Here is a 10,000-nt window from a genome sequence, read left to right as displayed (position 1 = left end):
GTGAAAATGAGATTATTTTTCTGACTCCACTGGCAGATATTAGTTCTTGTTTTAAACTCAAACTCACTTCATTTTTATTCATCTTTCATTAATCAAGTCTTAATATCTTCAGTCACTGCTTCTTCTCCAGTAAATGTGTCTTGATGTGAGAATGTTCAGATATTAGTGCTGGAGAACGAGACCGAAACACTGAGGAAGAACAGGATGTTTTGCAGGGAAGTCTTCAGAGAACATGTTCATTACAGAAGCATTGCAGAGAAATTAATCTGCTGAATGAATCGCATGTTTAGCCTCCGGGAGTAAAGTATGTGCTGATTACATAATGCATGTAAACGTGACTAAATAATGAACAGCTTTCAGTTGTTTTGGATGTGGGCGGGGCTTGATTGTGTCTGTGGGGAATTGATTGGATGGTTGTGGTTTGCTATTGGCTGATCTCATGTGAGTGACAGGTTATAGCCCCGCCCACATCATCAGAGAAGAGAAGAGAGGCTGCAAGAGGAACTGATTCTCATTCAACATTATTAACACAATAATGATGTGCACCCATAAACCATTCAGAATAAACACTGCAATATTCCACGTAAACAATCAGCAATTGTCCGTTTTGATTTCATGGGGACTTTAGGCACGAGTTTCATCGTTGTCAAGTCAGCTTTATTTATACAGCACTTTTTACAACACAGAGAGTTTCAGAGCAGCTTTACAGAGATAACAAAGTTTGTTTCCAGAAGAGAATAGCGTCTCAGTCCAGCTTAAGTCAGTTCAGTGATGCTTCATTTCTGTTGAGAAAAAGTTATTAATTTAGTTCATTAATAAGCCGTTCTGGAGAAAAACCGCGATGTCATCGTCCAGCTCAGCTCAGTTCTCATATAATGCTGTCAATGCATTAATATTGTGGAATATTAAATTACATGTCCTCAACTAATGAAGCCAGAGGCGACAGTGGCAACAACACAAACTCCATCAGTGACAGAATGGAGAAACCAGACTCAGTCTCAGTTCTCCTCTGGCCCACGAACAGTGTGTGATTATGATCCAGGCATTACAGGTCAGAGGTCAGACTGGATCAGAACATTCAGAATATTCTCCAGGTTGGAGATCGGAGTCGTCCCGCGGGCTGCAGGGAAACGCACCCCTGAATGGCCGTATTGATCGGTGAGCGAGTTGTTGAGTCGCGTGTCGATGATGGACGGCTGAGATAAGCCTAAAACACCCTAAAAGCTTTTATTCAAAACTTCCTGAGCTCAGGCTTTTAGCGCTTGTTTTCTTAAGGGGCCGTTGGCTCGGCGTTATACTGAGCGCATTCATGCTGACACACACACACACACACACACACACACACACACGTCCTTTCAGAGTCCAGAAAGACGCCTGTGTCCTTCAGCCTTCACTCCAATTATTAGAGCAAATGCACGGCTTCTTTTCCATACGCCATCATATTTATATTAGAGAAGTTGAGCTGGAGCGGAGAGGTGCGTGCTGGGTAAATAAACGCGCCGGTGTGTGGAAATCTCCCTGAACACACACATCTACTGATGAACACAGTGATTGACAACATTAACTGCACTCTAAAAAAATGCTACTGTATGTGTTTCAACCCAAATTTGGGTCAAATATGGACAAACAAGATTCAAGATTCTTTACTGAATCACTACACTGCAAAAAATGCTGTTCTTACTCAGTATATTTGTCTTGTTTCCAGTCCAAAATATCTAAACATTCTTAGAATTCTTGGAAACAAGACAAAAATACTGCGTGAGAAATTGGGTTAAAACAACCCAGCATTTTTTAGTGTGGTCTTAGGCCTCGTTTAATTAAGCAGAATATTAATATTAAGCAGATGCTGCTGTTTTCAATAAGAGAAATCCGTTTCATTCCCCCACAGAAACCTCAGACTCAGAAACCGGAGAGGACGTTTCCAGCTAATGCTCGTCTCGCGTCTCATCGCTCTGAGATTTATCCTCCGCTCAAGGGCAGATTATGGACTTACGAAACCACGGGCGTCATTCGTCTTCGTCCACAGACACGGATTTACATTTACATGTATTCGTTCAGCAGACGCTTTAATGCAAAGTGAGAAACACAACAAGCGATTCATCTGGAATTAAACTCGCTGAAGAACAAGAAGAGGAAGCGTATGATTACACATTATTACACACTCTATTACTATCATTAGCCTGTGACTATTATCTGATGCCATCAGTTAAGAAACCCCTAAACTCAGTAAAGGTGCTAATTATGTTGAAAATGTTCAGACTCGCCCGTGTCTGAGAGAATGAGCTTTGGTATTTACCATCCCGGACATCCCGGCTCCGGCGCTAACCTTTGACTGACCCGAGATCAGGACAAACCAGAGCAAACTAAACTAAGAACTTTGGTCTTGTTTCCAGTCCAAATATCTAAAAATTCTTAAATCAAGATGCATTTACTAATGAGTAAAATGCCATAAGATATTATGTCTTGATTTCTGGGGAAATAAATCAAAATTAAGTGAGTTGTTGCTTATAAAAAGCTAAATTATCTGCCAATTGGTTAAGATTTTTTTTTTTAATTCAAACAGAAACAAGATCATTGGTAGATATGCAAAAACTCACTTATTTGTGATTTATTTCCCTCAGAAAACGAGACATAATATCCTATGCCATTTCACTACTTTAGTAAATGCATCTTGATTTAAGAATGTTTAGATATTTGGACTGGAAACAAGACACAATTTCTAAGTAAGAAAAGCATTGTTTGCAGTGTAGAGGAGATGCTAATGTTCCAGGACCAGAGATGAACCCGGTGAAATAATCATGTACTGCCGCATCAGAGCAAATAAAACTAAAAATGGGCATTTTGACTCATGCAGCGAGTTCAGCATGAAGGGAAACTGTTAATCTTAAAATATTCTTGTCCTGGAGTTTATATATTTTCAGAACTGAGCCTCATAAAGTCATCTGAGCACATTTCTAGAGTTACCTGCACTGGAAAAAGGCTGTATGTCTGATGCTATTCCCATTAAAAATGCACTAGAAAAATGCATGAATGCACAAGTCGGAAATATGTTCGATACAAAGAGCGTCCAAGGACACACCCTGGATCTTTAATAAGGTGAAATGAATGGTTAGTTGTTGTTGGACGCTGGAGTTTAGGCTTTTTTTTTCTCTTCCTATTAGTTGTGGTGCTGGAGGTAAACGCTGTATAAAGTCCAACAAAGAAGCGAAGCCAAATAAAATCTCCCAGTGTTATTTCAGCGCTCTCATTAATACTCGCTGCGTCCAAATCTGAAGTCATGAAGGAAACTTCATAAGTCACAGGGAATTCAGAATCTTGTTATTGCTGAAGGCGACCTGAAAACCTCTTTAGATCGTCTGAGACTCGAGATCAGCTGATAAGTGGGCGACCGGCTCACAACAACTTCAACACGTTTTTACAATTCTGTGGTATTTTTGTTGGAATTGTTGGCGAGTCGTATCCGCGGAGGAATGTTTACTGGCGGTTAGCATCCTTTAACACGAAGAGCTTGAGAGCTGAGAGATCAGTCCTGCGCTCGCTGAAAAACGACCCGCTGTCAGTCTGTAAAATAAACGTTCTGGAGAGACTCGAGTTCCAGAAGGAGAAGCAGAGACTCAGAGAACAACCGCTGAACACGACAGCACATCATTAAACTCACAGTTGTGTTGGTCAATCCAGCGTTTTATACACACACACACACACACAGGACCGAAAACGAACACTCGCCAAGCACTAAAGTATATGAAACAGTGTCAACATTTTTATGAATTAACGATGCAAGATTGTGAGAACATCAATGTAAACAAAAGTGAAGGACACGTGGGCCAGCGCTGCATCCTCACGGAAGTTTCAGCCTCGACAATCTAAATATTCAGGCGTAAGAGACACGAAAGGAGCTCATTTCGTTACTCGCGCACAGTGTGTGTCCAAACACCTGAAGCTCTCTATCCGTCACAGAACTTTCTTCAGCTGGACTGTGACGCTATTTTCTTCTAGATCTGCTGGACAGCAGAAACAAACTTTGTTGCATTATTGTCCTGTTATCTCTGTAAAGCTGCTTTGAAACACTCTGTGTTGTAAAAAGCACTATATAAATAAATGTGACTTGACTTGACTTTCACATCCTCTGGCATTTGTATAGACATATTCAAACAAATGCCCGTCTTGGCAATTCTACACGTATACAGTCAGTTATGTCCAAGTGAAGGTAAACAGTTGAGAAAGAACATGCATGTGTATCAGTATACTGGATCTGTGCAGTGTGTCTTAAAGATTTTAAAGGGTCATGAAACCCCAAAACACATTTTTGGAGATGTGAACAGATATGTACAGGATGCACATCACTGAAAACACTAAATGCACTCATAAATGTTATCTATAAGTGGATTTTTTTTTTTTTTCTTCTGAGCAATTTCGATCTTCAAGGTTGAAAAGCAAAGTAGAAGCAGCGTCAGGGAATGTGAGGTAGAAACGAGCCTTCGGAGTGTGTGATTGGCTGTGGCACGATTCTACGTCAGCTGACCCTCGAGATAATCTCTGCATTTATTCATGAGAAAGAGCTCGTTCAATCCAATCACTGCGCTGGATTACGCATGAGATCATCGCATTACAGCGGAGAATTCAAACAACATGCGGAGCGTGAGAGTTCAACAACGCTCGCAACGCGGATCATATCGTTCATATACGGAAGTTTATATGGACATATATCATTTACTCTAGTTCTCTAAACATGAACCAGCACCGTGTGTGTGCACATGTCTTCTTCAAATGAAATATGTGTGCAAATAAGGACACTGATACAGCCGTACGTCTGATCATGAACGCGACGACACGAGGAATTATTCTGACACACAGGAAACAATGTAGATTGACAATTCAAAGAGCAATGGATAAAAAGTAACTAAGCCTTTTATTCTTTCTGTGTTAAACTGATGCGTCATTTGTTCAGAGACTGTAGTGCTCGTAAATGTAATGAAATATTATTATTAGACCTTTCAAATGTTCTTCCGCGTTTCTCCCTCGTTTTGGCCTCGTTTGTTTTATAGGGTTAGATTAGATTTTAACCTTCAACTCAGTTTTTTTTTCTCTCCTAGGTCATATTTTAATATTCATGTGTCTGTATAACGAGTGTTGCAGGTCTGTGTTTTATTGGTTGTTGTCTCCCTTTTTCCACCCTCTACACTCCCACTTTTCCACAGGTTTACATTTTAGTTTTCCAACTCTGAGGTGAACGACCAGCATAAAACAGGGGGGTTTCATGACACTTCAATGTAAATAAACAACAAAATACAAAGAAAATCATTCACTGCTCTTAACTTTTCTTACTTTTATAAGGATTAATCTCTGTTTCATGGCTGGTCCATTTTAAGTCACTGGCCATTGGCAGGTGTGGCAAAAAGTTAGTTTCAGGCCCTATATACACATTTACTAGTGCGGCTTGAGTTATTAAAATAGTAATAAAACATTATCTGCACTTAAAGAGCCGAACGAGAACCTGATTTAAGTTCATTCACAAACGCGTCAGCTCCCAAACAGCAAATATTAAACAGTGAGCAGCAAATAAATATTAGAAAATGAACAATTCATTAGAACAACAAGAGCACATTAAAATCCACTGCTTCACAGATAATTAAAAATATTCATCTACATACAAAATCTTGAATAAAACCATGTAAAACTTGAACTATGACAGAAATCCTGCCGATCTCTCCCCGTCTGAACACACACCAGATGTTTTCCTCACACATGAGGGCAGATATACAGATAACATCTGACAGCAGATCCGCTCCACACTCCTCTATAAAGACGGCAAACCTGCGTGATGCCCGAATTATAATGAAAGAGAGAGAGAATTCCAGAGTCTATAGAAGATCATTCATTCGTCAGAATCTACCGGTTAAACACACTGATGGAGTTTATCTCGAGGGAGAAAGAGTGAGATCTACCACCTGCATCTCTACAGAAGAATGGAGAATCACAACAGTCGTGATCTGGACACACACAAGTCTTGAGATGCCAGAGTGTGAAACTCTGAGATGTGAAACGCTGAGATGTGAAGCGCTGATATGTGAAACGCTGAGTTACGAAATGCTGAGATGTGAAACGCTGAGATGTGAAACGCTGAGATGAGAAACTCTGAGATTTGAAACGCTGAGATTTGAAACGCTGAGATGAGAAACTCTGAGATGTGAAACGCTGAGATGTAAAACTCTGAGATGTGAAACGCTGAGATGTGAAACGCTGAGATGAGAAACTCTGAGATGTGAAACGCTGAGATGTAAAACTCTGAGATGTGAAACGCTGAGATGTGAAACGCTGAGATGAGAAACGCTGAGTTACGAAATGCTGAGATGTGAAACGCTGAGATTTGAAATGCTGAGATGTGAAACGCTGAGTTACGAAATGCTGAGATGTGAAACGCTGAGATTTGAAACGCTGAGATGTGAAACGCTGAGATGTGAAACGCTGAGATGAGAAACTCTGAGATGTGAAACGCTGAGATGTGAAACGCTGAGATGTGAAACGCTGAGATGAGAAACGCTGAGATGTGAAACTCTGAGATGTGAAACTCTGAGATGTGAAACTTCTGAGATGTGAAACGCTGAGATGAGAAACTCTGAGATGTGAAACGCTGAGATGTGAAACGCTGAGATGTGAAACGCTGAGATGTGAAACGCTGAGATGTGAAACGCTGAGATGTGAAACTCTGAGATGTGAAACTCTGAGATGTGAAACTCTGAGATGTGAAACTCTGAGATGTGAAACTTCTGAGATGTGAAACGCTGAGATGAGAAACTCTGAGATGTGAAACGCTGAGATGTGAAACTCTGAGATGAGAAACTCTGAGATGTGAAACGCTGAGATGAGAAACTCTGAGATGAGAAACGCTGAGATGTGAAACTCTGAGATGTGAAACGCTGAGATGAGAAACTCTGAGATGTGAAACGCTGAGATGAGAAACTTCTGAGATGTGAAACGCTGAGATGAGAAACTCTGAGATGTGAAACGCTGAGATGAGAAACTCTGAGATGTGAAACGCTGAGATGTGAAACTCTGAGATGAGAAACTCTGAGATGTGAAACGCTGAGATGAGAAACTCTGAGATGAGAAACTCTGAGGTGTGAAACGCTGAGATGTGAAACTCTGAGATGAGAAACTCTGAGATGTGAAACGCTGAGATGAGAAACGCTGAGATGAGAAACTCTGAGATGTGAAACTCTGAGATGTGAAACGCTGAGATGTGAAACTCTGAGATGAGAAACGCTGAGATGTGAAACTCTGAGATGTGAAACGCTGAGATGTGAAACTCTGAGATGTGAAACGCTGAGATGTGAAACGCTGAGATGAGAAACGCTGAGATGAGAAACTCTGAGATGTGAAACGCTGAGATGTGAAACTCTGAGATGAGAAACGCTGAGATGTGAAACTCTGAGATGAGAAACGCTGAGATGTGAAACTCTGAGATGTGAAACGCTGAGATGTGAAACGCTGAGATGTGAAGCGCTGAGATGAGAAACGCTGAGATGTGAAACTCTGAGATGTGAAACGCTGAGATGTGAAACGCTGAGATGTGAAACGCTGAGATGTGAAGCGCTGAGATGAGAAACGCTGAGATGAGAAACGCTGAGATGTGAAACTCTGAGATGTGAAACGCTGAGATGTGAAACTCTGAGATGAGAAACTCTGAGATGTGAAACGCTGAGATGTGAAACTCTGAGATGTGAAACTCTGAGATGTGAAACGCTGAGATGTGAAACTGAGATGTGAAACGCTGAGATGTGAAACGCTGAGATGTGAAACGCTGAGATGTGAAACTGAGATGTGAAACGCTGAGATGTGAAACGCTGAGATGTGAAACTCTGAGATGAGAAACTCTGAGATGTGAAACGCTGAGATGTGAAACTCTGAGATGTGAAACTCTGAGATGTGAAACGCTGAGATGTAAAACTCTGAGATGTGAAACTCTGAGATGTGAAACTCTGAGATGTGAAACTCTGAGATGTGAAACTCTGAGATGTGAAACTCTGAGATGTGAAACGCTGAGATGTGAAACGCTGAGATGTGAAACGCTGAGATGTGAAACTCTGAGATGAGAAACTCTGAGATGTGAAACGCTGAGATGTGAAACTCTGAGATGTGAAACTCTGAGATGTGAAACTCTGAGATGAGAAACTCTGAGATGTGAAACGCTGAGATGTGAAACGCTGAGATGTGAAACGCTGAGATGTGAAACTCTGAGATGTGAAACTCTGAGATGTGAAACGCTGAGATGAGAAACTCTGAGATGTGAAACTCTGAGATGTGAAACGCTGAGATGTGAAACTCTGAGATGTGAAACTCTGAGATGTGAAACGCTGAGATGTGAAACGCTGAGATGTGAAACTCTGAGATGTGAAACTCTGAGATGTGAAACGCTGAGATGTGAAACTCTGAGATGTGAAACTCTGAGATGTGAAACTCTGAGATGTGAAACGCTGAGATGTGAAACTCTGAGATGTGAAACTCTGAGATGTGAAACTCTGAGATGAGAAACTCTGAGATGTGAAACTCTGAGATGAGAAACTCTGAGATGTGAAACTCTGAGATGTGAAACGCTGAGATGTGAAACTCTGAGATGTGAAACTCTGAGATGTGAAACGCTGAGATGTGAAACTCTGAGAAACTCTGAGATGTGAAACGCTGAGATGTGAAACGCTGAGATGTGAAACGCTGAGATGTGAAACGCTGAGATGAGAAACTCTGAGATGTGAAACTGTGAGATGTGAAACTCTGAGATGTGAAACTGTGAGATGTGAAACTCTGAGATGTGAAACTGTGAGATGTGAAACGCTGAGATGAGAAACTTTGAGATGTGAAACTCTGAGATGAGAAACTCTGAGATGTGAAACTCTGAGATGAGAAACTCTGAGATGAGAAACTTTGAGATGTGAAACGCTGAGATGTGAAACTCTGAGATGTGAAACTCTGAGATGAGAAACTTTGAGATGTGAAACTCTGAGATGAGAAACTCTGAGATGTGAAACTCTGAGATGAGAAACTCTGAGATGAGAAACTTTGAGATGTGAAACGCTGAGATGTGAAACTCTGAGATGTGAAACTCTGAGATGAGAAACTCTGAGATGTGAAACTGTGAGATGTGAAACTCTGAGATGTGAAACTGTGAGATGTGAAACTCTGAGATGAGAAACTCTGAGATGTGAAACTCTGAGATGAGAAACTGTGAGATGTGAAACTCTGAGATGTGAAACTGTGAGATGTGAAACTCTGAGATGTGAAACTGTGAGATGTGAAACTCTGAGATGTGAAACTCTGAGATGAGAAACTGTGAGATGTGAAACTCTGAGATGTGAAACTGTGAGATGTGAAACTCTGAGATGTGAAACTGTGAGATGTGAAACTCTGAGATGAGAAACTCTGAGATGTGAAACGCTGAGATGAGAAACTGTGAGATGTGAAACTCTGAGATGAGAAACTCTGAGATGTGAAACTCTGAGATGTGAAACTCTGAGATGAGAAACTTTGAGATGTGAAACGCTGAGATGTGAAACTCTGAGATGTGAAACTCTGAGATGTGAAACTCTGAGATGTGAAACTTTGAGATGTGAAACTCTGAGATGAGAAACTCTGAGATGTGAAACTCTGAGATGAGAAACTCTGAGATGAGAAACTTTGAGATGTGAAACGCTGAGATGTGAAACTCTGAGATGTGAAACTCTGAGATGAGAAACTCTGAGATGTGAAACTGTGAGATGTGAAACTCTGAGATGTGAAACTGTGAGATGTGAAACTCTGAGATGAGAAACTCTGAGATGTGAAACTCTGAGATGAGAAACTCTGAGATGTGAAACTCTGAGATGAGAAACTCTGAGATGTGAAACTGTGAGATGTGAAACTCTGAGATGTGAAACTGTGAGATGTGAAACTCTGAGATGAGAAACTCTGAGATGTGAAACGCTGAGATGAGAAACTGTGAGATGTGAAACTCTGAGATGAGAAACTC

The 10,000-nt window shown here is 40.9% G+C and overlaps 1 protein-coding gene across 2 annotated transcripts in view; it reads right to left on the bottom strand.

Annotated features, from left to right (window-relative positions):
• Positions 1–10,000, bottom strand: part of trabd2a (TraB domain containing 2A) — a 56,963-nt gene that overhangs the window by 10,295 nt on the left and 36,668 nt on the right. The window lies entirely within an intron of this gene.

The sequence above is a fragment of the Rutilus rutilus genome (genome assembly GCF_951802725.1).
Source record: "Rutilus rutilus genome assembly, chromosome: 7".
NCBI classification, from domain to species: Eukaryota; Metazoa; Chordata; class Actinopteri; order Cypriniformes; family Leuciscidae; genus Rutilus; species Rutilus rutilus.
Note: the sequence above shows the minus strand (reverse complement) of the source record. Positions and strands in the feature narration are given on the sequence as shown.